Source organism: Streptopelia decaocto (genome assembly GCF_964273445.1).
Source record: "Streptopelia decaocto genome assembly, chromosome: 17".
Lineage (NCBI taxonomy): Eukaryota > Metazoa > Chordata > Aves > Columbiformes > Columbidae > Streptopelia > Streptopelia decaocto.
The window spans coordinates 4,861,253-4,886,937 of record NC_138672.1 but is presented as its reverse complement, the minus strand read 5'-3'; the positions used below and the strand labels follow the sequence as shown (position 1 = coordinate 4,886,937).

At 49.6% G+C, this 25,685-nt stretch overlaps 1 protein-coding gene across 1 annotated transcript in view; it reads left to right on the top strand.

Annotated features, from left to right (window-relative positions):
• Positions 1-25,685, top strand: part of ASTN2 (astrotactin 2) — a gene marked incomplete at its 5' end in the record, with an annotated part of 312,614 nt that overhangs the window by 50,201 nt on the left and 236,728 nt on the right. The window lies entirely within an intron of this gene.

Here is a 25,685-nt window from a genome sequence, read left to right as displayed (position 1 = left end):
GGGCTTGGTCATTTCTTCTTGAAGCTTTCTGAAACTGAATTCTACCTATCAAGTGAATATGGGCTGCAGCATGTTCCTTCTCTTGCAAAGGATGAGTCTGATCTAAAAGTAAAAGGGTGATCCAGATGCTTTGAATGTCTCCATCTCAGGTGTTTATGTGACCTTTTGTTAACATAGCGTGTACATGCTCTGTTGCCTTTCAAAATGCTTGTATCAGTATCTTATGAAGTGGTTGCTTATGTATTTGGTTCTGATCCATCATTCCTCTGTGCTTTAGCGCTCTATCAGTAAAATGGGACTAAATTTATTGTCTTTTAACTCCTGTTGGGCAAATCATCGTGCCAATAAAAGAAAAAGAAGTTAGGCTTGTAGCTCCTGTGTATATGCATGACACCTATCTGCCCAAAGAAAGTGTTTTATGGGATGGAGGTTCCCATTGCAGCAACCCTCTGCAAAAGGTGCATCTGTTCAGATCTTGCAAGCCATGCGTCATCTCCACACCTTCTGCTCCTTGTTTTGGAAGGAGGAGCAGAGATGATGACTGCACAAAGCCTTTTTTTTCTTCCCCATTGGAACAAGCAGATGTTTCTCTTTTACAACTTAAATATATATTTTTTGAGGGAGAGGAGTCGGGGACTGCAGCTTCCTGGGTTGGACTGGAGATGTTTCTTATGTCCTGCTAAAAATGTCAGTGTGATGGAGTATTGCGGGGGAAAAAGGGTAACACTGGCATACCTAGAAAATGAGCCTGAAAAAATAAGTGAGAGACAGAGCAAGGAATAACGACAGCAAACCCTGAGTCTGGGGTGTGAAAAGCTCGATTTCTGGTTTGGGTGTGGGATGGCTTTGTTATCATGGGCAAACCTGCGCCTTGGAGAAGAGACCGGTGGCTGCGGGGGGACACTGGCTCTGGACCCTGGTGATTAGTGCAATTGCTTGAAGTGCAAATTTTCTTCGGCAGGGAGAGATTCAGTCCTGGACCTCAGACCTTGCTGAAGCTGATTGTTCTAAAAAACGACATGATGATTGAAATCAATTGATGCTTTGGGGGGAGAAACGAGCTGCTTTGAGAAATTCCTGCTCAGAGCCTTTCCGTGCTGTACCTCGGAGCGTGGTAGGAGCAGTGCCATGGACTGGAGCTGAAGGTGTCACTGTGCATATCACAGAAGAAATGTTTCTGTAGTCTAATTCCGAGTTAGCCGATGAAGTATGCTTGGCCACATCTTGCTGAAGCCGATGGCGTGGCTTTGTTGTGAGAGTTAACCCTGAGCTTCTCTTGCCCTTCTGTAAAAGCAGGGGGAGGATGGGAGACAAACAATCCTCCTCCAGCACAGAATGAGACGTGGTTCCAATTTCTTTGTAAATCGTGATACTCCTCTCAATGGCAGCGGAAGTCCCAGGTGGGGATTTGGTCTGGGATGGGATCTGGACTGCATGTGTGTCCCTGGGGAGACAAAAGCCCTGGGCATCTCTGCCCTGGGTCAGGATTGCAGCACAGGCTTGGAACTTTGCCCAGGTTTTTTTAGAAAATTCATTAACACTTTGAGAGAACCCAGGCCAAGTTTTGAGTTACTAGCAGAAGATAAACATGTATTTTATTGTGTTTGTGGTTTGTTTTTTGTTTTTTTTTTTTTTTTTTAAACCTGCCTCAAGACTACATTGAGTTATGTAGCTAAAGTAAAACAGGGCAAAAATCTTTGTTTCCTGGGGGAAATATTTCATCTGAGACCCTGGGCTGTGCTCAAGCTGCCTTCCTATGCCTTTACTTTCCTCCTTGACCCTGACTACATTGCATCCCAGAGAGCCCTCATCCCTTGAGCCCTCCTGCCTCCCCAGCAGTGGAGTTCCCAACCATCGCATCCGTGGTACCCTGCTCCTGTCCTCCCATCACCTGCCACATCCGTATCCCTTCTCCTACCTCGAGATGCAGCTGGACATCCCAGGTACTCTTGCCCAGCTTCTCAGATTCAGGAGGTTGTACCATGGAGAGTGTTGGTGTCCTCTCCCCAAGTAACAAGTGATAGGATGGGAGGAAATGGTCTCAAGTTGCGCCAGGGGAGGTTGAGGTTGGATCTTGGGAACAATTTCTTCCCCAAAGGGCTGTGGGGCATTGGAACAGGCTGCCCAGGGCAGTGCTGGAGTCACCATCCCTGGAGGGGTTGGACAGATGCAGAGATGAGGTTCTCAGGGACATGGGGTAGTGCCAGGGTTGGATTATGGTTGGACTCAATGATCTTGAGGGTCTCTTCCAACCAAAATTATTCTGACTCAATGATAAATACCTTTTCTCCTGCTTCCTGCCATAAAGCCTGATGTCTCCTACGTGCTCTATATAGGCTAAAACACCGCTCCTGCTATGCAGGAGGCATTTCAGCCCACCGCAGCGCTGCCTTGGCATTCAGGGTCTGTGTGCCCCATTCATCACCAGCCCAGCATCTCGCTGCAGGGGACAGGAGGGGACATGGGAAAGTGCTTCTTTCCATCTCCTGTAAGTGGCTGTAACACTGACTTTTACCTGTCTCTTCATCCTCCAGCTGAGTTATGGAAAGCCAGGGAAGGTTTGCCTGGGGGAATCTCACTAATCCTGCGCTTAGGGAGGACTCTGGCAAAGCTTTATTGGGCAGTGCAACATCTCTGAGCTGAGCTCTCTCTGATGGGAACATTGTTTTGCATTTGTGTAGGTGGTAATGACTAGGCTGGTCACTCTTCCTCTGCCTCTAAAGCCTAGATCTCCCCTCTGTGCTGTGTGTGGGCTTTGGGAGGGTGTAAATCCTGGGTTTACTCCTTCTTCCATTGACTTTGATGGTCAGTACATGGCTTTCTTTGGAGTGGATTTGCTTCCAACGCGGCAGCAAAAAGGCCACCGGTGTCTGTGTCCCCGGGGCCACCAACTGCCCCTGCAGAAGCCCTGGGCAACCATGACCCTCTTCACACCCTCCCTTCCTGAGCTCAAGGGCATCTTTAAGAGCAGAATAATACTTGATTTTAATTTTTTTTCCTTTCCTCACTGTTTTTTCTTAATCTCTCCCCAATGAGACATAACATTAATTACTGCAGTTAAAGGGAATTCAGTCTCCATTACTGTCTGCCACCCCTCTCCTCTTGGCTTGAGCACCTGAAATTTGTCTCCCAAATGAAAAGAAGGGAGAAAGGGGAAAAAAACAAATATGCAAATACTAGATTTTATTTATTTACCTTTTTTTTTTTTTTTTACGCAATGTCAAGTAGAAAGAAATCAATATTTTTGTCATTACTCCTGTTGTGCTTTTTCCCCATAATCTTAGCTGTCATTTGGGTTTAATTGTGTTGTTTCCTCTCGTGTGGAAGTAAATCTTATCTGTTTTGGATTAAAATTCAATGAAGGTCACAGCAGCTCGAAAACTTACCAGGCTGCAGCAATTAATGTTCATTTGGCTTTGATAAATTGGAATGTTCCCCACAACAGGACTGGAGTGGATTTCAGAAGCAATAATTCTTCCATTAACTCAATGATTCCCCGCGTGATGGAGCATCTTGCCACTGCTCTGTTTGTCATCTGTCACTTCAAGGATCTGGGCATATGCCTGATATGATTTATCATGATTATTGGGGCTGCTTGTGTCAAAACATTTTAAACCACTAATTATTCCAGCCTTGTAAATTGCTGAATTTAACAAAACATCAGAGATATTTATTTTTCTGTTGTTCCACACCATTTTGCGTCCCTGTTTAATTATTGCTCTGCGTTGTTGTAAATTCAGACCCGAGGCCACGTCCAGCAGTGTTTGCTGTGGGTGGGGGCTGGTTTGCTGGGCTCTTGGGGAGGGATGGGGATGGGTAGGACAGGAGTGTTTTATCTCATGTTATATCTCTGCATTGACCCATCTTGCAGATGTTTGAAAGAGTCATTGTATCTCAGAACTCCTCCTGACCCTGTGGGATGCCAGGACCTGGGGGGTTCAGCTGGAGAACAGGAGCTGAGGGGAGACCTTCTGATCTCTGACCTGCCTGAAAGGAGCTTGGAGCCAGGGGGGGTCGGGCTCTGCTCCCCAGGAACAAGCGCCAGGAGCAGAGGAAACGGCCTCAAGTTGCGCCAGGGGAGGCTGAGGTTGGATCTGGGGAACAATTTCTTCCCCAAAGGGCTGTGGGGCATTGGAACAGGCTGCCCAGGGCAGTGCTGGAGTCACCATCTCTGGAGGGGTTGAACAGATGGAGATGAGGTTCTCAGGGTTAATGGTTGTACTCAATGATCTTGAGGGTCTCTTCCAACCAAAATTTGGGAAGAGGTTGCAAACGTGTGTCCCATCCTGCTGGTGAAGGGGTGGGTTTGCCACCCTTAAACCTGTGTGAGTGACACCAGTAAAAGTCCATCTATGGGAGATTGGAGCTGGGACCGTGCCCACGTGGTGTGCAGGTGTGAAACAAGCTGTGTGCTGCCTCTGCTCCAGCAGAAACACAGTGGGCTTTTTTGAGAATGATAACAAGCAAAAGCCTTGTTTCATCTCATACCATCGCCCTGCAAGGGAGCATTTCAGTGTCTGGAGTACAAGGTGACCAGACCTCATCAGGCTGTTTTCTTTTTCATTTTTAATACCTACTTTCTGCAGGCTGTTACTGGCAGTAGACAAGTTAGCTGCTGGTTTCTAGGTCTCCCCGTGGATTTTTTTAGCTCTTATTTATACAAGTTTCCTTTTTTCTTTTTGTTCTTGTGCATCCTGATGTTTCCCTAATGATCAGCCATTGGTGCTCTGCTCCACCAGGCTCTGAGCTGGGTATAAAGTGTGCTTTTCAATGCTTTGCTCTGATTTAGCATCCTGCTCTCAGGTGGAGCTGGGGATGGTCCTGGGGCCCGATGCTTCGTGCAGGTGTGTCCTGGAGAGCGGTTTCTTTGGCTGGGGCAGCTGTTTAGTTTCTTAATCACTGCAGGAATACCTGAGCATGAGTGGGGCCATGAAAAGTGCATTCATTTGCCTTTTAATTTTTTTTTCCCCTTATCTGTGACCCATCTTGTAACTCTCCTCTCTCTATGCTCTGCTGCCCGTGTTTCCTCAAGGAGCCTGTGTCTCATCAGGCTCTTGGTTTCACCTCGGCTGCACAGAGCATCTTACGTGGTTGGCATTGTGCTTGTCCTGCACAGTTGTCAGGTTGTGATGGCAGCTGTACCCTGGCGGGACAAGCCCTGAACACAACATCCATCCAACGTGTTGGACAGGATGGTGAGGTCTTCTCCAGCCAGTTGTGTGAGCCCAGTTGCCTTTCTGTATCCATGTTCCAGCAGTGGTTGTTGTCCTTCACATACCATACAATGTCCTGATTTGGAAGGGACCCACAAGGATCATTGAGTCCAACTCCTGACCCTGCACAGGACAACCCCACAGTTCACACCATGTGTCTGAGGATGTTGTTCAGTCTCTTCTTGAACACTGTAAGGCTTGGGGCTGTGACACCTCCTTGGGGAGCTTGTTCCAGTGCTACAGCACCCTCTGGGTTGAAGAACCTTTTCCTAATGTCCAACCTGAACCTCCTCTTGGGTTCTGTTGTTGGTCACTAGAGAGTGACCAGTGCAACCGGGCTTATCTTGGTGTGCACGGGAGGGAAGGCTGAAACCCTTTGAAGAGCTGATGATTTTCATCCTCCACAGCAAACAGCTCTCCCAGGGATCGCTCCAGATCCTGTTGGGTTTGTACACATCCGTGTATGGGCTCCTTCAGCTCTGGTGTTCCCATCTGCTTGGCTGTCACTTGAGTGGTGCCTTGTTGTCCTACCTGACAGTATTTTGTCCTTCTTGATATAAAACTTCCCAATGAATTTATTTCCTTCCCGACGGTGTACTTGCAGCTTGCATGGTGTTGTGTCCTGTGGGATATCTGGCTGCTCTGGTCGATGCAAAGCGTCGCTTGAGCGTTACCCCGGCTCCTTGCAGTGTGTCTTGCTGATGGCAGCATTGGAGCTCCTGTCAGCCAGCGCAATTGCGGAATAGTGTAACATGAGTAATGAGGTAGTGAAGAAGGCACAACATCTGTGTCATCATTTCTGCACCAGGAGGTCAACCAGATTCATAAAACATGCACTTCCAGCTTGTGATATGTTTAGGAATTAATTAAGGGAGGGAGAGAATTGCTGCTGCAGCAGATTTCCTTATCTGAAAGATATTAAAAAGCTAAATTGATCTCCAGTGAGCTGTTTTTATTAAAAAACAAAAAGAAAAGCCCCAAAAACCTCAGGAGTTGGGCTGGGTATGTCCCTTTGTGACAATACCATCCCCTCTCCTCATGTGTGGGTAGCGAAGAAGAAGATGCCTACCTCAACATGCAGATGGACCGAACATCCACAGGTCCCCGGGACGCAGATGGAGCCGCAGGCTCTGTGCTGGTCAAAGACCAAGCTGTTAGCACCTTGCCCAGGGCAGTGTCCCCTCAGCAGTCCTCCCGGATCTGCTGAAGGTGGCCCTGAGCCCTTCCTTGAGCTGCTCTGGGGTGGCCAAGGGGCTGGTGGGACCTTTGTTGGCTCTACTGGTCCAAGGCAGTGGGGCTGAGTTCTTGCAGACCCTGTCAGTTTGAGGACTGGAGCTCAGCACAGCTGTAAGCTTGACCTGCCTTGTGCTGTCTGGAGCACCTTGGGGACATCCAGGAAGTCACACACGTGCACTTGAGCTGGTGTGTAAGGGGTTGCTGGTGGGTGAAGCTGGAAGCAAACCTCCCGGTCCTCTTGTCCCAACGCCGTCAGTGGCATCTGCTCTTTCCCAGGATAAGGACATTCTTTGCCTTCAAGTTTCGTTTCCATCATGTCCCATTAACCAACATTTTGTAGGCTTTTTTTGCAGGCTCTTTCATTCACCCTCCCCCTCTTCTCTGCTCTCCTCCTGCCTTGCAGAGACGGTATAAAACAGGGAGTAAATCTAGCTAACGATGTGCTCTTGTATTTAGGGAATTAATTTGGGGGGGATTTGTCTTCAAAGTGTCACTTCTGTGACAATGACACCTGTTATGTTAATAATTTTCCACTAATCTCTCTCTGTTTTCTACCTTAGCTACTGTGAATACATTAGACACTTTATAGCTTTCTATCTAGTGGATTTTTTTCCCCCCACTGTGTTAAAATATGTAACTGGAGTGCTTGATTTGCATCTCTGATAAAGCAAGGCTGAATAAATACTCTTAGTTCATCCAAACTGAGTAGCAAACTAACTTTCCTATGTCATCCCCAGAGCAATCTAAGTTGGTACTGGGGGAAAAGCCGCTATAGGAAGCGCTGGGGAGGGGTTTGCTTTTTGCAGATGGCATCGAACGCGTGGGAGGGATCTGCAGCCTTAGAAAATTCCCAACCTGAGATAAGAGAATGAGGGGGGGAAAAAGTAAGAGCTCGTGTTGGAAAGGTGGCTGGTGTAGTCAGGGGGTGGTGGAGCTGCAAAGGGGATGCTGAAATGGTGAGGAGATGGAGAAAGAAACGCAGAAGGTTTTGGCTGTGGGGTGAGGAGCATCGGAGCAGCGTTAGCTCCCGGCTCGAGGTGGGACACGCAGCAAGGCAGCGTCTGCGTCTGCCTTCGCCCCCGTGGCGGGTCCCTCCGCGCTGCTGCTGACAGCAAACCCTGTATTTTTATCACGCTGGGCTGCGCGGGGAGTTGCCGGTTGCAGATTCTTGTCTTGAACTTGTTCCATTCCTTCCTCCTCCTCCTTGCTCTTCCCCTTCCCACCATCTGTCTGGGAGAAACACTTGTGCATCTACTGCGCTGTGGGACGTAGTTGGTAGCTTGACCTTTTCTCGGTGCTTTTTCTCTCCTCCTGGGCGTAGCAGATGGAAAAGCCAGGCTTTAGGGGGGTTCCTCTGCTTGAGCTCCGGGTTTGCAGGGTGATTGGGGAGGAAGGAGCATCCCTGTCCTGCACAGACCGGGTCTCGCTAAGCTGCCGGGCTCCTGGAGACAAGAGCAATTCCACACGGGAGCCCTGTGCTAATCCTGTGTGTAAAGTGCTGGGAATATTCGATAGGTACCTTTACAACTTTGATGTCAACACAGAAATGCTTTGCAGCTACCAGGCCTAGATCTAATCACTTTAAACTGCCGGGCTCGCAACTACATGTGGTATTAAAATTGTCATGAAACGTTAATCCGGGAAAACTCTGGTGGATGCTGAGCTCTCAGGGAGGTGTGGGGATGTCTGGGGGTGGATGCTCCCTGCCTCCAAGGTAATTGCATGTGATAGTGTTTTCCAGGGCCGCCTTGGGTGCTCCTGGTGACAGCGATGCTGGCAGGGTGTAGGGTGCTGACCCCTTGCTCTTTCTGTTTCGGCTGTGAGGGAGAACCTGCAGGCTTGACAGTGGGACCGCTCTGCAGACAAGGAGTGAAATACCTTTTTCCCTTCCAACTTTGTGTTACCCGCAGATCTCACTTCTCTCGGTAGTTACCCTTGTTTGAATGCAAGTTAGAAACGTTTGCATCAGTTAATGTATTATCAGTATCGGGCGCTGACACGTGCAAAGGTGAGCTGTGATGAACCTGATGCAGAATAGCTTAAAGGAGGCTGTGAAAGATTTTACGTTACAGCACTACAAAAGACTAAATTTTCGTTTGATTGGCAAATTCTGAAGATGGGAGTAAGTGTTAATGACAGGATGAAATGCAATATCATATTTGTCCCCAGAAATAGGGTGTTTGCTTTCAGTTTGGGCTTTATTTTTTTCCATTTAAAAATAAATTTGACTTAGTTTCATGAGGCAACATTATACTGTGAAAAGGCAGAGCGCTTTTTGTTCAGGAAGGTGTCAGAATGAAATGTTTCTACTCTTTCAACACTTTCCATACCCTCCCCAAAACCACTTACACTTTAGTTTCAGCTGATGTGAAACTGTCTGAGCAGATAAAACATTCCTTGAAAAACCTTGCCAGGCTTTTTGTGGAGTAACTGTGCCTAAACCAGAGGAGATGCGGTGCTGTTGGGGGTGACAGTGTGGGTCTGATCACCCACCAGGTTTCTCCAGCCTCTGCAATCCCTGGCCCTGGTGAAAGGGAATGCTCAGATACCTGCCACCATGAAATAGGGGCGAGAAAATCATGCAGATGTGACTTTCTGTGGTCATCATAAGCTGCTAATACAGCAGAGGACTATTTTTTATGTGCGTGTCTGGATCATGGTACAGTAGGAAGTTGGGCAAAATTCCCACTGGCTTAATTGGGAGCAACATCGAGCCAAGTGTGGTTATTTTTACCTGTCACTGTTCCCACTCTGCCTCCCACCTCCATCCCCCCAGAAAAGAGGGAGTGAGCTCCATTTCAGCCTTTAAAAGGTCTCCAACAGCTCCAAGAAGCTGCCTTGCATTCACGATGTGCAGTAAAAGAAAAGTGAGGAAAAGAAAAAAACCCAAACTCTAATTGTGCTTATTTTTAAAATCCAATTATCTAAAACTGCAGGAAAATAGTTATTTTTGCAGGGAGCTGTTTGGACTGGCTGGGCTTTGCCCTGAGCGCTGGACTGGGTCCTTATGGCAGCGGCTGGAGAGGGAGCGAGCGGGAGCATCAGCCCCAGCGCTGCTGCGGAACGCGTGGCTTTCAGGGGTTTGGTGCTTTATTAGTTGTGTTGCTCTTTATCCAACAGGGAAACGGGTCGGTTTCCCTTCCAGTGTCCTTCTTTCTAGCTCCTCAGGGCAGGGGAGCCCCCTTACTTTTTTATTTTTGGATGGGGAGGAAAGAAGCGTGAAGGAGGATGGCAGCAAAGCTGGCTGATGGTTTAGCAATGTCAAGTATCTCTGTTTCCCTTCCTAGAGGCATATCTGGTTAGGAATGTCTCGCCAGCCACCTGTTAGGCAAGCTTGAGCTTCCCTGCTGTCCTGGGCGTGGTTTTTGTCATTGCATCAAACTTGGGAGCTCAGGGTTTAATCAAGGAGGTGATGGCAGTGATTGCAGGGGGAGCAGAAAACAGCTCCAGAGTTGGATTTGCTGCTGATTTTACAAATGTTGGAGCATTTTGGGAGCATCTTTCTGCAGGGGTCTGCGTTGGAGGGTGGGTTTAATAAAGCAGAAGTAAACGGATGGGCAGTCCTGTGTGGGTGCCATGAGCAGCACTGCAGCCATCAGCAGTGTGAGATTGCAATGGAGGGATGACTGGATGGAGACTGTGGGTTAATGTCCCAAAAAGAGTCTCTCGCTACGATTAAGCTGCAGGTTTTGCTTGGCTTCTCCCAGAGATCCATCATTATTCACGTCAGCACTGGGCCTGTCAGATTCCCTCTGCCGCAGAAATTAATGATTTGAACTTGCCGACCAGCTCGCACGCTGGGATGCAGATCGGTGATGCGGGCGAGGACTCTGTGGGGTGACAATGGAGTGGGGCACTGGGGACCTGATCCCATGCTGCATCCTTGGGATTCTGGGACCTCAGAGATGGTGAGGGCAAAGCAGCCACTTCTCCCACCGCTCTTCTTCATGATGGGGGCTTGGGATGTATAGCTGTTTGGCTTCTGTCCTCTGCATCCTCTCAGGACCCTGTGGGTTCAGGTGTGTCTGCAATTCCCTTGGAAAATGGTCCTTCAGCTGTGCACAGTCTCATGCGGTTGGGAGCTGTCACCCAGACGGGGTGTCCCTGTGCATGTGCTGCACTCGGGTTGTTCCTGGGCTGGATGGATCTCCCAAAAAGTCTCCTTCCTTTCTTCTCCCTTGAAAAAAAAAAAAAAATAATAAACAAGGGAGTCATCCTGTCCTTCTCTGGGAAGCTGTTGCTCCGAGCTGCGATGTTCTGGCTGCAGAGGGTTCCACCCTCTGGGTGCTGTTGAGCTCCGTCCTGCTGCAGCACCCTTAGCAGAGCGGTCCCCTCTTTTGGGACAGCTGTGTGCGCCAGGGAGCAGAGAGCAGGCGCGCAGCCTTTCTGCCAGCCGCCCTCCCTTTTGGGTCATGACATTTTGAGGCAAAATCCCTCTGTTTCTCCCCCGTGCACTCAGGCCTGTTGGCAGAGCAGTGCACCCTGCCCCTCTGCGGGCTGGCTGGGGTTGGTGTGATGCCTCCCTGGGAGACCTTGGTGTTGCTTTTGGGGGCTTTGTACAGCAGCATGGGGCGTGGGGGGCTGAGCAAAGCGCAGCTGCTCCCTCCTGTGTGTAGAGGAGGCAGTGGGACCGTGCTGGCTGGAGGATGTGGAAAGGGCGACGGCTTTACCTTGGCCACCAAGCAAAACGATGGCCACGGGATGTGTCCAGTCACCTCCTGCCACAGCTCCATCCCCTCAGCTCTGCCGTGTTCCCCTTAGCAAAACAAGTGGTGTGGGTTTTTAAAATCTTTTTAAATGGCCACTTTTCACTCTTTTCGTGCTCTTCCTCCTTGGCATGCAGGTCGGCGGGGGGAGGGAGGCTTCAGCCGAGCTCTCCATCACATGTCCCTTGTTTTTTGTGAGTTATTTTTTCCCCGTCGCTGCCCTTGCCAAGGGAAGGACATTGTATAGCCGCTGAGACTGGCAGGGGCTGTAATGCTGCCTGCCAATAGCCTCAATGGCTGAAAAGGCTTAGGAAATCCAAGCTCTAAATTAGCTCCCAAATCTTCTTCTTCCCTTTCTCTGGTTAAAGAGCCCTGCAGAGCTCCCAGCTCCCCTTTTGTCGCTGGGCTCCCCAGCGAGCCACTGGCTTTGTGATCATGCTGGGGGTGCTTTGCCTGGAGAGCGTTGTGTGATGGTCCCATGGGGATATGGGGAAGATCCTCAGCATGACGTGGCTTGAGGCAAGCTAGAGCATCCTGGGGAGAGGTGGGGGACAAATTGCTGTCATCGTCCCACTCCACAGCCTCCTCCCAGCCTTCGCTGCCCTGTCCCCCTGCCCAGCTCCCTCCCTTGTCTAATAGCTTTGCAGCACTTGCCTGGCAAGCACATTGGGGATCTCAGCTGTGGCGCTGGAGAGAGCAGGAGGGACCAGACGAAGTGGGAGGACGGGAGCAGGAGGTGTGCTGGCCACAGATCTCGTAAAGGACGGGACAACCTGTGCGGTGTCCAGCTGTTGCACCCCCCAGCACCTCGTTTCTGCCCTTGCCAGGTCAATGGGTGCAGGCAGCATCTCTGCGCCTGGCGGTAGCAGGATGGAGAATGTCTGTCTGCAGGGGAACTTTTTTCCCAGGGCCCTTGGTGAGAGGCGGTTTTGCAGCAGCTGAGCCTGGGGAGCAGCTTTGCTGTTGTGTTTCTGCACGGCTGTGTTGTGAGGCTTTGTCTTTTACCTCTGCTTATTCCTCTCGAGGGCGAAGTGGAAAGGGCTCTGCAAATGCCTGGCGGCTCAGCATCCCCACTGGCACTCCAGCCTTCACCACCAAGTACATTTTGTTCTTTAAATGTCTCCAACAGCTCTCTGCAGGTAGCTTTCGGTGCTCAGGTGCTGCAAACCAGGCACAGGCATCACATCCAATATACTCTCCTAAACCATCCCAGAAAGGGGCTCCTGCACTTTCTACTTCGGGGCTCTTGGTGTCCCGCCTGGCTTTGCTTGTGGGTGAGGAAGGGGATTGTTTCCCAGAGGGCTGAGCATCACTGGGACACGTTGCTGCAGTTCAGCATCGCTCCTCTCCAGGCCCTCGAAGGTGGCAAGTGCGTGGGAGAGAGTGTGAGCTCTGTAGAGCAGCCTCGGATGCTACAGTCTACCTGCCTCATCCTGCCCGTGGGTACCTTGGGAGATGGCAGAGGAAAATTCCACTTCTAGAGGCGTGGAACTTGTTTTTTTGTGTTATTTCTTTTAAAAGCCTCTGTCAAGCTCTTTCTCCCCCTCCCTGTGCTATGCAGCCAGCTCTGAAGCAGAAGTGATATTTTCTGCCAATGCAATGATTAGCCGTTCTGCTAATGACCCAAGAACAGCGTCCAAAATAAATGAGCCCAACCTGCTCATCTTATTAACCAAATGATTGCAAAGAAAGAGGAAATATCTGCAAAAACCACTTAGGCAGCTGGAATTTGGAAGCGTGGTGGAGTCATTGCTCGAAGTATAGAGAGGAGCCATATGTCTTTAAAAAGCTGGTCCTCTCTGAGAGTTGGGAGACCCCCTGTGTTATTGGGGTGGTTCTGCTCACCCTCTGCTCCCCATTTTGAGAGATGACCCTGGAGTGCTGTAGCTGCTGCTGTCCCTGAGCTCTGTTGGTTCCCAGGGCTGAGAAGCTGGGGATGGGCAGATATTTCTCCTCCTGTCCTCCACGTCTGGTTTGTGGCTTCCCATGTCCTTTAGGTGGCGGGCAGCAACACTGGGATATCGGTCAGGAGAGCAGCTAATGCGGTAATCAGTACTAAGTCACTCTTCAGGAGTAGTTCTTAGGTCGTTCAGGTTCTTCTCAATGCACTTGTCAAGGTTCTGGAGCATCCTTGTTTCACATGAGGAGGGAGGGATGAATGAAAAAGGAAGAGACGTAAAGATACAGGGGGGTTTTTGCAGAGAAGGGAGGTGAAAAGGGGCAAGCCCCATCTCATGGATCATGTTAATGCTCAAGAGAAATGAGAGCTCACCTTGGGGAGGGATTTTATGCTGTTAATAGGCAAGAGAAAGAGAGCTGAGTGCAGGAGAAGGGGTATGGCATGAGGAAGGTGAGTACATGGAGCACTGGGTGCACAAACCCCCCTGATTTTGGAAACAGCTTGATCTTCTATGTGGGTAAACTGGATTTGAAAGGTGGGTTGTCTCTCCAGCCACTGCTGGTATGTCCCAGTAGATCTGTCCCCAGCTAAAGGGCTTGTACGCAGTGTGATGCTGTGCGGGGATGACAGCGGTGTGACCGTCCCAGAGAAGGGGGCTGAGGCTCAAGGCTTGAAGCTGTATCACATCAGAGGATGCACACAAGTCTTGTGTCTCGTTTGACAGCAGAGAAAAATGCCCTTGTTCCTCTTGTCCCCTCGAGCGAGGGCAGCTGGAGACCTGGCTCACATTGCACAAGGCTCTAAAAATTGCTGAGGAGGAGGAAGAGGAGGTCATCGTCCTTCCAGCACCCGGTGTGCACGCCATATGCTTCCCTGACCTTTTCCGCAGCACAGACGATGTGAGCTCCTGTGTGTGTATGTTCAGCATCGCAGCTCTCGGGCTGGTGCTGGGGGCTGCTTGTGGGGTCCCACCGGTGCTGGGGGCTGCTCGTGGGGTCCCACCAGCCCCTTGGCATCGCAGGTCTGGGCATTGCACTGGGACACTTCAGCAGGCACATATGCAAAGCTGATGTATGACCAAAAGTACGCCTTCGTGCATATTATGTATCTCTATATGTGTGTGTCCATATATATATTTGAAATATAAACTTCATATGTATGTGTGTATATATAGTTTTCACTGAGCTGGGATCTGTAGGGTGTAATGTACAGAAATAGGAATCATGCCTTATTTATTTTTTTTAATTTAACTGCATTCATCTGTAGCTATTTTTTTGCTCTTTTCTGTTTCGTACAGACTTAAATTGTGCCTTGGACTTCTTTCTTCCTTTCCCAATTGGTGAGGGAATTGCTAATTGTATGTTTTTGTTCTGGGAAGTTTCAGGTTTAAACGATTATTTGTGCTGGAAAACATCCTGACAGTGCAAATATTGAAAAGTCAAACATGAAGTGGATCAGCGAATGACCCTTGCTGCCTTTGCACCCGTCAATGTCTCAGTGCGCTGCACCTCCCTGGAACGCTGCCTTCGGTCCCTTCGGTCCCCAAGCTCTGGGGGTTGGTGGGGTGCGGGTGCGAATGGAAGTTCCACCTGCGCGCCCCAGGCTGCACAAGTGCAGCCGTGCTAATTTTTCATTGTCATTTGCTTAAACAAGTTTTTCAGGTTAATGCTGAAGTTGTTTTGCTTTGGAAGGTGTGGTGGTTTATGACTGCAGGGTTGTGTCGTGTTTCGTATTTTTTGAGTGGGGGAGTTGTTTTTTGGTACCCCAAACCTCCCACGCTTGCCTACCATGTTGACAGCACTTGCATCAGTTGGGATGCTCTAGAGCTAGTGCCTTGCTTGAAGGTTTTGCAGGATGAGGATTACTTTTCTTTAGGATCTCCAGGGTGGAAGGGATTTGGAGAGGTCATTAAATCCATCTCTGTGCCCCTGGGCAGGATCAATAACCCTTTGTCACTGGTGATGGATGTTTCTCTATCCTGTTCTGCAAGACTTCCCAGTTCCCCCAGGTGGCTGTTCCAACCTGCCCTATCTGATGAAGATTTGGGGTTGGACTGTGACTGCCCTGAGGGGGAGCAGCCTTACAAACCCCCAAAACGTGTGTCCCTGCCAGCACGCTGCCTTCAGCCTGGCTTTGCAACTGCCTAATATTTCAAATAAATTTTACAATGTTTGATCTGGTTTAAATAAGCAGGTGGTTTGAAGTGATTGATGGAAATCCTTTCCCTGTAAATGTTTCGCTCTGAGGATTTAGCTTTGAGTACCTTGCTCCTGGTATCAAGCCGGAATGCAGGCTGGCATCCTCTTCTTGCCCCGGCATTGCCCAGGGCTCCTTGGCCAGAGGTTGCAGACACGTGTGTGGACAACTGTCTGCTTTTTAAGAAGAGTGGTCTAAGCACTTGTATGTTATTTTTTTCCAGGGTGTTCCTTGAAAAATGGGACGTGCCCATGCTCTATGTGGCTGGGTCTGCTCCTCCTGGGTACCACTCTGGGTGGCACGTGGGGCGCTGATTTCACCAGGTCCCACATCCAGGTGCTCTCCAGCCATGGACTGGAAGGTTGTCTTCACCTGGGTGTTTTGCACATCGACTGGGTGTGCTGAGCTCCCTGTTTTGGGGGCTTGGACAAGGACCACGCAGGCACGGACCAGAAAGGTTGAACCAAATTTCCAGTGCTCTGTCTATACAGTGTACTAGGGATGCTGTTATTTTTTTGGTGCCCTTTGTCCTGTGGGAAATTAATCTTTTGCGATGAAAGCCTGAAAGGAGGCTGGATGCTGAGGACACCATCTGAGCACCTGGGGACCAAGAGGTTATTTTTATTTGGAGCAAGTGGGGGGTTTGAAAGATGGAGGAACCCATGTGCTGCCTGTCAAATGGATGTTTCTCTCTCCTCGCCTCCCCCCTTCACCTTTCAGGCAGATTTCTCCACAAACACACAGCTGTATCTTCATCTCCCTTTCGTGCTCTCCCCTCAGGCAAAGCTGTTTCTTCTGCAGGAGGCCAGGTCTCCTCTGAAGATGGGAGCGTTGCATGGGCTGGGCTTAGTTGAGATTAGAGGTGCACTTGTGAACTCAGCCCAGCCGGCTGGACGGGCACTGCACCGGGGTGGGCTGCCATGGAGCTGAAGCCGAGCAGGAGGTGGTTTTCCTGCCTCTCGAAAGCTAAAAATACACTGTTGGAGTGTGTATGTGCACCGTGGGGGGAAGCAAAGCAAAGCTCAGTACCCATCGTCTGCATCAGGAGCAGCAAATAAGGAGCAGAGAGGTGCTTTGTGAGCTGAAAGGTGTAGGTAGAAGGGCTTTATTAGCTCCGTTTGAAATACTTCATCCTGATTCCCATTTAGCCGTGGAATCTAACTTTATTTTAGCTTTAAATTTAGATTTTTCAAAACAGGCCTGTCAAATTAGTAAAAGGAAATTTGATTTGAAAATGGCAGCGGGATTGAGGGCTTTGTTTTCCTCTGTGTGCGATCTGGCTTGGAGATGGCTCTTAACCAAAAATACCCTATTGGAAGGTGTTTTTTAGTTAATCAACACATTCCTAGTGCGGGAAAAAAAAACAACAAGAAGAGATCAGAGATGGAAAGCTCTTGCCAGTGGCTGCCCCTCAGCAGGGACCCGGAGGGTCGAGCTGGGGTCCCGGGCTGCTGCAGGGGATGGTCCCAGTGCCACGATCGATGCTGCTGTGGGGCAGAGGGGGTAACTGGGACATGGGCTGGCTCCAAAGTGGCCATCCATGCCCAGTCCCTCCCTGCTCCTGGGGACAGTGCCACCTGCCATTGGTGGCTGAATTCACTCCGTGATTATTCGCAGATGCTGCAATTACGCCGGCAACGCCGTGTCAAAAACCTCACGGCGGCACCGGCATGTGCGCGGGGACAGGAGGGGGTTATTAGCCTGTTATTATCCATTTACCCAGATATCCTGGCTAATCAGCTTTCAGATGGGGAGAATTAATTGGTTTCGTTTGGAGCACCAGGCACGTTTAATTGAAATGAATTATTTCCCCTTTCTAAAAGGGCACTTGCTCAGCCGCTGTTGGATGGGGAGGGGGGGCTGCAGCGTTCCCATTGCGGACCCTCACGGCACTGCAGCTGGGCTGTGGTGAACTGTGGTGATAGCAGTGCCCTGCCATCCTCCCTCCATCTGGGAAGGGCTCTTATTTTTCTGTGCACGCACCCCACTCGGATACGTTCCAAACCCTCTGCTTGTAGCAAGCCAGGGGAGCGCAAGTCCCAAAGTTTCTCAGTCCCATGAAGTGTGTGGAGCGGTATGTGCTGGCAAGCTTGGCTGGTCGTGTTGGTGGTGCACAGGTGATGTTGCTGCGATGCTTGTTGCTTTCTGTGGGGTGCAGCTGGGGGATGGAGTCAGGAGATGAGGGTCCCCAGGGCCGGGTGGGCATGCCTGGTCTGTGTGCAGGATGCTCAGGGCTGTTGCAAGCTGTGTGCCTGGAATAAAACCATGTTATATCCTTGCTGCTGCTGACCCAGGCTTTGGTGCAGCATCAGGCAGGCTGCTGAGCTGGCTATACGGGAGGAGATGTCTGTGTTGGGTGCGCTTACTTTTGGGAGAGGCTGAGCATCCCCGAAGCCATAGCAGAGGTGGAAGGGGTGGCAACTAGTGACGTGTACTGCAGGGGATGCATCGATCCTGCTTGCAAGGATGCAGGGAAAGCAAATCCAGCTCTGTGTGGCGCTGAGTGAGCCCACCAGCCCCTCCAAACCCTCCTGACCCTCTGAGGCATTGCTGCTGCACACCAGCCTATTCCTGCTCTGGTGCCAGCTTCTCTTAATTAAAGGTCTGTCTCCTTGTAAGAACACGGCTGTAATTAGAGCTGGGTGCAGGGATGGCTTCTCACTTTGTGAGAGCACCAGTGAAAGCTCATGGCTCTGCAAAGGTCCCTTTGGGTAGCAGGGATGCAGCTCTGAGCCCAGCCCTGGCCAGGTCCCTGGAGGTCCCTTCAGGTCCCCTCATGCGTGTCCTGCTCTCGCCAGGGTGCGGTTATCTTGGTCGGGGACTCAGAAATAGCCAGAGTCTCTAAATAAAAGCTGTTGAGGAGGACTGGACTGTCCTAAATCTCTGGTCCATCCTCAAAACACACAGGTAAACATCCTTTTGGAAGCGTCAGCATCTTCGTACCTGTCCAGAGCCTCCTGTAATATTCTACATGGGAGAGATGCAAGTAAGAGCCCCGGTTTCTTCCTCCTTTGCTCCGTTCCCATCATCTTTGACGCCCTGTATCCATACAGGAAAAAACAGGTATTTGAATCGCAGATGCCTTGAGCTGCAAGTGCTTTGGGACCGTCCCTTGGGTGTGCAGAGCTCTCCAGATCTGGAGCTGCTCCGGCTGCGCCCTGGGGGTGCAGAGGACCCCTTGGCAGATGCAAACTTGGCTTTTCCCCTCCCAGCCTGGCTGCGGGATGCTCCGTGTTCCCCATTTGCAGCTCTGCCTCCCCAGCAAGGAGATCGCTGCCCTCCTGCTCTTTGAAGCCACTTGAGAACAAGTGAGAAAACAAAGCCAATGCGTTTCCATCTTTTGATATTCTCGGCTTTCAATCAATACAGCAAGAGGGCTGGGCGAACGAGGAGCAGGGTTTCAGCGAGATGGCTTGACGTGGTCTGTCACGCCACGGAACAAAAAGGTTTCTGTGGACCTGCGGGTGTGTAAGTGATGAATGTGGGAGCTGTACGGCAGGAAAACTGTCCCGTAGATTTGCTTTTCTGCCACGCTGAGCCCCGAGTTTGTTTGGAGGCATCACACCGAGGGCTGGGTAACAGGAACTCTGTGTTCTTCAGCAAGAAGACAAAAAAGCTCTGAAACAGTTGATAGATTTTATGTATGTGCAAAGTTCTGGTGAATGTAATGGGAGTTAAGTGTATGGTTAAGTGCTGTACTTAACTGGACTCTTAATAAGCTGCTGGGAATAGCTGTGGTGGTTGGGGGGAGGAGAGGGTTTGTGGACTTGCTGAGCGTTTTGATCTTTTCTTTAAATCAAAGTCTTAGATTTGCTTGCTCTGTGATGCACTGGGGGGTCGGTGCCTTTTTCATATTGCATGTGTGGAAATTGTTAAACCCTTTTTTCCTTTTCCCGGTGTGCAATGCCACAGGTACCAGTAGAGGCTCTTTGGTGCAGGGGGGGCTCCTGTGGTGGGAGTTACAACACCAGCATTGCAAAGATGCCAATGCCGCATAGACACGTGCGTGGAGCTTTTCTCCCTGTTATTGTGTTTGAATACCCTCCCTCTCCCTCTGGAAATCGGTGGTTTGTGTTGCTGCTTTTCAAAAAGATGTTAATTATGCTGAAATATTTGTACTTTAAATATGGTGAGGCAGGTTTGGTGTTTTTTTTGGTAATAGACCTTTGGAAAACCCCACCAACCCAAAGAACCCTTTCCCTCCATTCCTGCATGCACAACAGCACCTTCCCATCAGCTCCTTGCTCCATGAATTGCTTTGAGATGCCCATAAATAAACTCTAACACCATTTTTCAGTCTCTCACTTGTCTTTGCTCCAGCCTGTGTAGAGCAGCAGCACACACCAGTGGAGAGACCTGACCCATCAATGAGGCTTAGATGTCGGGTTACTCCAAGAAGTTCCCATTACTTAATGCCGCAGTGAATTTTTCTCCATGCTTTGCCACCTTTTCTGGACAACTGTCCAAGATCTGGCAGCTCCCAGAACTGGGTGGTTAATTGAGCAGAAAGGATGTTGTACCGTGTCACTCACCAGCTCTTGGAAGCTGGAGGCACAATGTGAATTGTGTTCGTGTTCCCTCATCCGGAGATGTGCCTCTCTTATTAGATTAATTTTTTTTTAATATATGCAGAATATACAGTGGGAACAGCATTAATTCGCACTAATGGTTGTGAGATCCACTGAGAATTAACTGCATTTTTTGTAAATTGGTGAGGAAGCGGATAAACACACTTATTAAAAAAACAAGAAAGGTACTTTTGCAACAGCAGTACATGTTACTCATTTATCTGACAAGTGTTCTTTACTTTTAATTATATTTCATCACTCGCTAGCAAATGCTCTGCTGGTAGTATCGTAATAATCTTAGTAATTTGAGCCCTTGCTTTAGCATTTAAGCCTTTGTTTGGAAGTGGGGAGAAGCAGCTGGGTAGTTCAGGTGTCCTGCAGTGATGCTGATTTCGAGGGACCCCGTGGTAATTGCCACTTGAATCTACGGTGGCTCCCGATGGCCCCGGCTGATGCTGCGGTACCGCAGAGATAAGCTGTGTACACACATGTGCTGGGAGATGCTCTTGTGCACTCTCTGTCCAAACAAAGCAGGTATTCACGGGGCAGGAGCAAAGGCAAGATCTCCACTGTGTTTTGTGGAAGCTCTGAGTGATGGCAACGCTGAAATTGGTGGGTTGGTCAGTCAAGGGGACTGAAATCAGCCCAGCCTTCATGCAAAGGCTCCTAAAAGATGTGCAGCTTCTCTGAGTTTTATCCCTTTTTTTAAATTATCAAGTTTAACCGCATCCTTCTTTCATTGTGCCACCTGTACACACCTTTTTCTGGGCTTACCACTGTGCTGCTCTGTCTGTTGGGTCCAGCTGATCAGCAGGTTGGCTTCTTCATCAGATGCTAAAATGAATATTCTGCATTTTTCCTGGAGGAGAAGGCACCAGCTTGGGCAGAAGCTGTGGAGGTGTTTGTGACCCTCTCTGGGCAGTGGGTAAAGCGTGAACGTGATTAAAGTGCTTTCAGAAAAACACAGAGTGGTGTGGCTTGGCCAGCACAGTGAAGTGTGATGCGCCAGATGCTCTGGTGTTGGATGGGGCACCTGCACAGGCAGAGCTTAGTCTGCAGCTCAGGGCAAGAAGATCTGGAAAAACCCTGTGAGATGTTCCCCTCTGTCACTGAACCAGGAGGGGTGAAGCTGGTTCAGGCTCTTGCGGTCTCTGATATTGGATGGAGTCCCATTTTCCCTCCTCCTCTCTGCTGGGATGTGACCGCAGGGCATCTCCTCTGGTGTTCGGATGCTCCTCACCTGATTTGGGCTCTGCTCTGAACATGGTGCAGAGGACTTTTTATAGGTGGTGGTTCTGCATTTGCTGGTTTTGAGGGACATTCCTTTAGTCCCGTGTTTAATTGGAAGGTGCTTTGTGTGTTGGCACAACCCTGGGCACTCTCAACCTGCATCCCATGGCAGCCCTTCTGAGACCTCTTGTGCACTGGGAGAGTCTTGCTGGGGATGTGGGGACTTCTTTTATTTAAAAGGGAAAGGCTGATCATTCTTAAATGGATATTTTCCTCTCCTTTGGAATACAGCTAAAACGCGATTCGGGTATTGGGTGAAAATGAGCCAAGCGGTAGGAGCACGTGGAGGTGTCTCTGGCAGCTCGGCGGGGAGGAGGGATGGGGCTCGGGAACTGCAACTCCTTCAGAAAATAAAACGCTTTTTGTTTTTGTCTCAGCTTTGCGCTCAGCCAGTCTGCCCGCATTAGGGAAACATAAGCGCGAACACACAAGACCTTATGCATTTTAAAATCTTCCCTCTCTGAGGGTGAGCTCCGGGCTAGCGGGTCAGCCGATTTAGGTGAACCGTTTAGTGCGCATTAAAATCACAATTTATGCAATCTGCGCCCTGGCTTTAAAATGAGCTAGCAATCAGGTGCTTAATAAAATCACCTCCAGCCCTCCTCTTTCAGTTCACTGCAAATAAATGCCTTTTTTTTTTTTACATCATAAAAATGGATTAGAAGTCATTTTGAATTGTTATCCCAGCAAGATGTGCAGCTCGGGATGTGCAGGCGTGTTCGGTGTGATTGAGGGTTGTGTATTTTGGTGCTTGCATACAGCCCGTGTCTGGGAGACCATTCAAATAAACATTTACTGGAACATCACATTGCATGTCTGAATGGCACAGAAATGCTGATTGGCAGGTTCTCTCCTCCTTTTTGTTTCTGTTCTTGGCCGAAACGGCAAAACAAAATTCAGCATGGCTTACAAAAATATAAAATTATATGGAAATGTGACTTTTTGTCTGACTAGTTATTTTTTTTTTTAACGTGGAAGAGTCAGGGATTTTAAAGTTATGGTTCCCACAGCAACTGTAACTCTTGTCTCATGTGCATGCGTTATACATTGCAGGACTGTATATGCTATTAAATTTATGCCCAATGTGTGTACGTACGGCATAGCAAGCAGAACAGCCGCGTATGATGGGTTTGCCTGAAACTAATGGAGCAATCCTGCGGGAAGTCTTCCTTTGGAACCCCTGGGCCGGATCCTCCTCTCCTTTTCATCAGTATAAACCCATTCAGGGAGGGTAGTTTGTAGGTGCTGCCAGCTCTGGGCAGGGTTGGGTGACACGGTTGTGATGACAACAACAGAAGGCGGTGTCCCATCATCGCCGGAGCTCGGTGATGTTCTAAGAACTATGGAAAAAGGGAATAACAAGACATAATACGTTTCTCTTCAGGCCACAATTTAAGCAGCCATCCCTGCTCAGCAAAGCGCTGAGGCGTGTGCTACAGTCTCATGGACTGTAATGGGAATTAAACACATATTTAAAGTTAAGCGTGTGGTTAAGCACCTTGGTGAAGAGATGCTTGAACAGGGATTTGAAGCGTGTAGGGAGAAAATGTTGTATTTTTTAGTAGATTTGCCTTGTGTCATTACTGTCTTATGGAGAGGTGGGGTTGAGTGGTTTTGAGATCAGGACCAGATCTCTCTGCAGTGTTTTTATTTTTTCTTGGTGTTCAGCTCTTCCTCACTAGTCTTCATGGGGGCTTGCTGTCTGTCCTTGGTCTCATCCTCATGCTCTGCCTCAGTTTCCCTGCCTGATGCTCCCCTGTCCATGGGCTTGTTCGCTGACCCGTGGGGGTACCTGCTGCCAGAAGGTGGCTGTGATTGATGGACAGGGATGGGCAACGTGTCCCCCGCTCGGGCAGCACAGTTAGAATCTCCCCCATCCCCAAGACTTGCCAGCACTGTGCCATGTTTTGAACAGGAGATCTCCAGAGATGTCCCAGCTCTCCCAGGAACATCGTGTGTTTTGCCATGGTGTTACTTCTTGAATGATCCTGGCTGCAAGTCAAGCTCCCAATTTCTCACGCCATCCGTGCAGGAAGAGCGGGAGCATCTTTCCATCCCTGGTTGACGTTGCCACATCCCTTCTGCTGGCAGAGGCTGTGTGAGGACCGAGCAGGCTGGGTCAGGTCCCTGCCTGTGTGAGCATCTCCTGAGACAGGATCCAGCACCTTCCCAAACTCCACATGCTGCTGCTCCATTTCTATCCATGAACCCTGCTTTCCTCTTGCAGGAGATAAAGCTACTTCTTGCAAAACCTGGTCCCCAAAACCCTCTTTCTCTCCTGTCCTCGTGTCCTCGTATGCCCTTGGGATGCTCCAGTAACATGTCCCTGCCCTTGTGTGTGATGTGCGTTAGTGGGTGGGGTGATCTGGGGCCTCTTTCTTCTGCCTATCTTCTCTCATCATGAAGCTGAAGGGATGTTGGGATTTCTGGGACTTCTGCTCCCTTTTTATTGATTGCGATGGGACAGTGTACAAACACATTCCATGATGGGACGACAGCCGGAGGCTGATGTTATACCCACTCTAGGGAAGAACACACTATATAACACCTTTACAACATATTTTCCCCTGCCCTGCTGTTTGTTTAAAGCCGGAGGGATCCTGTGCCATCTGTGGGTATGTCCTGTGCCCCGGGAGGTGAGGAGGCAGCAGGGTGCAGAGCAGGTTGTGATAAACGGCGTCGTGCAGGAGAGGGAAGACTCTGCAGACGTGTCTGCAGAGATCAGCCTTATTTTTCATCGTTAATGATCTGAAAGAAGGTGTAAACAGCATGTTAATTAAGATTTGCAGAAGAAATATTTAAATTGAGAGGTACAGCTAAGAAAGAGAATAAGGCAAAGGAGTCCTAGGGAGAGACGGGTGGGGATGTTTGATGTGGAAAGGGAAGAAGCAGATGCCATGCAAACCAACGTGTTAAATGTGGTATTTTGCTTCCAAAGTTGTCCTGAGTGTCGCTTGTTTGACGTGTGGGCATGGGAGTCCTGGTACAGGGTTTGACCTGGCAAAGGGATGGGATGGACAGAGCTGGGGCTGCCCCCCGCCAGCCTGGGCCCTATTGGGTGTCTTCTCTGAGTTTGGCCAAGAGGTTTGATTGCCAATTAACAGACACTGTTATTAATATAACAGCTAAATCAGATGATCCCACTTCTGTTTGTGGTTCACCCCAAAACATGGCCTGGAGGGATCTGCGTCTGGGAACAAGCTGCCTCCTGGTGAAGCGACATTTATAGGGTGTCTGTGCTGCCATTCACCATCGCTTTTAGTTAAATTAATTAGAAATCTTTTAGCTCAAATTACAGCATGGCTAAAACCTAGTGCAAATGTTTGCTACACCTGCTCGTTGAGCACTGCCTTATTACAGCCCTTGGCAATGGCAGGGACGAGCCGGGAGAGGTTTTTGTGTCGAGCTACGGAGTCTGGGGCTTGGTCCTTGCTGGTGGCATCTCCCCCTTTGGTCTGTGGTAGGTGGATGTGCCTTTACCTGCCAGTTTGTGTCCACGGTCTGGTGGTGCTTTCTGTGTCTGGGCTGACCTGGGATGGGGTGAAATATTTGAAAAAGATGCTCTAGAGTTGAATGCTGTGCCTCATGAAGAAGCATGGGGAGGACAAAACTGGGGGACCAGAAGGGACTGTGGGGTCATCTGCTCTGCCCTCCAGTTCTGCGCAGGTCGCAAGAATTCCCTGAGGCTTTCTTTATTTCTTGTTTGAAATAAAGCATAACTTTTCTAAAAGCATCCAGGCTTGATTTAAAAAAAAAAAAAAAAATTGACAGTGATGGATAATCCATTACAACCCTTGGTAAATTGTTCTAGTGTTTAATTACCTTCACGGCCAAAAAGGAGAGAAAAGAAAAAGTACACAGTGTGAAGAGCTCTGAGGATTGTGTGGTTATTGCCGATACCTGTTTGCTTACCGTGGCTCGCCCGCTGGGCAATGTGATGCTCTGGCATCAGGGTGCAGCTCGCCCCAGTTCTCTGAAGCTGTGGGGTGCGATGTGGTTTTTGTGCGAGGTTTGTGCTGGGCTAAGCCTGGCTGTTCCCAAGGACTGTCCTTGGAGTGATGGCCCTGGGTTGTGAGAGCCCCGTTTTGTCCAGCAACAGGTTGTTTGTGATGAGGCTGGTTGTCAGCACGATGATGGAAGATAATTGGGTTTGGATGTTGTGTGGGAGCAGTAGTGGCTTCAAAGTTAGAAAAGAAATAGGGATATTTTTCCCCCCAAGGCAAAACTTTGTACTGGTGTTCAGGTCAGCACCCTGCTCCGGGGACCATCGCTGAGGAGCCCGGGCAGAGTTGGGAAGGGCCAGAGCCTGTTGCAAGACAGTTTGTCCAGACCCCAGAGGAGCAGCAGGACTCCCTCATCTTCCACCACTTTGGTAGAGAGGGATTTTGGCTTGTGTCAGAAGCAGCACTTGTATCTTCTTGCTGCTCAGAAATTGATCAGCATCTCGGACAGATGCCCAAACAGTGATTGCCCTCCAGGTCGGCAGCCTTCATCATATACATGAGCATCCAATCTCTTGGGCTTCGAGGTGGCTTCTTCCATCGGTTTTCCTTCATGCTCCAAATAAGTTCTTGCT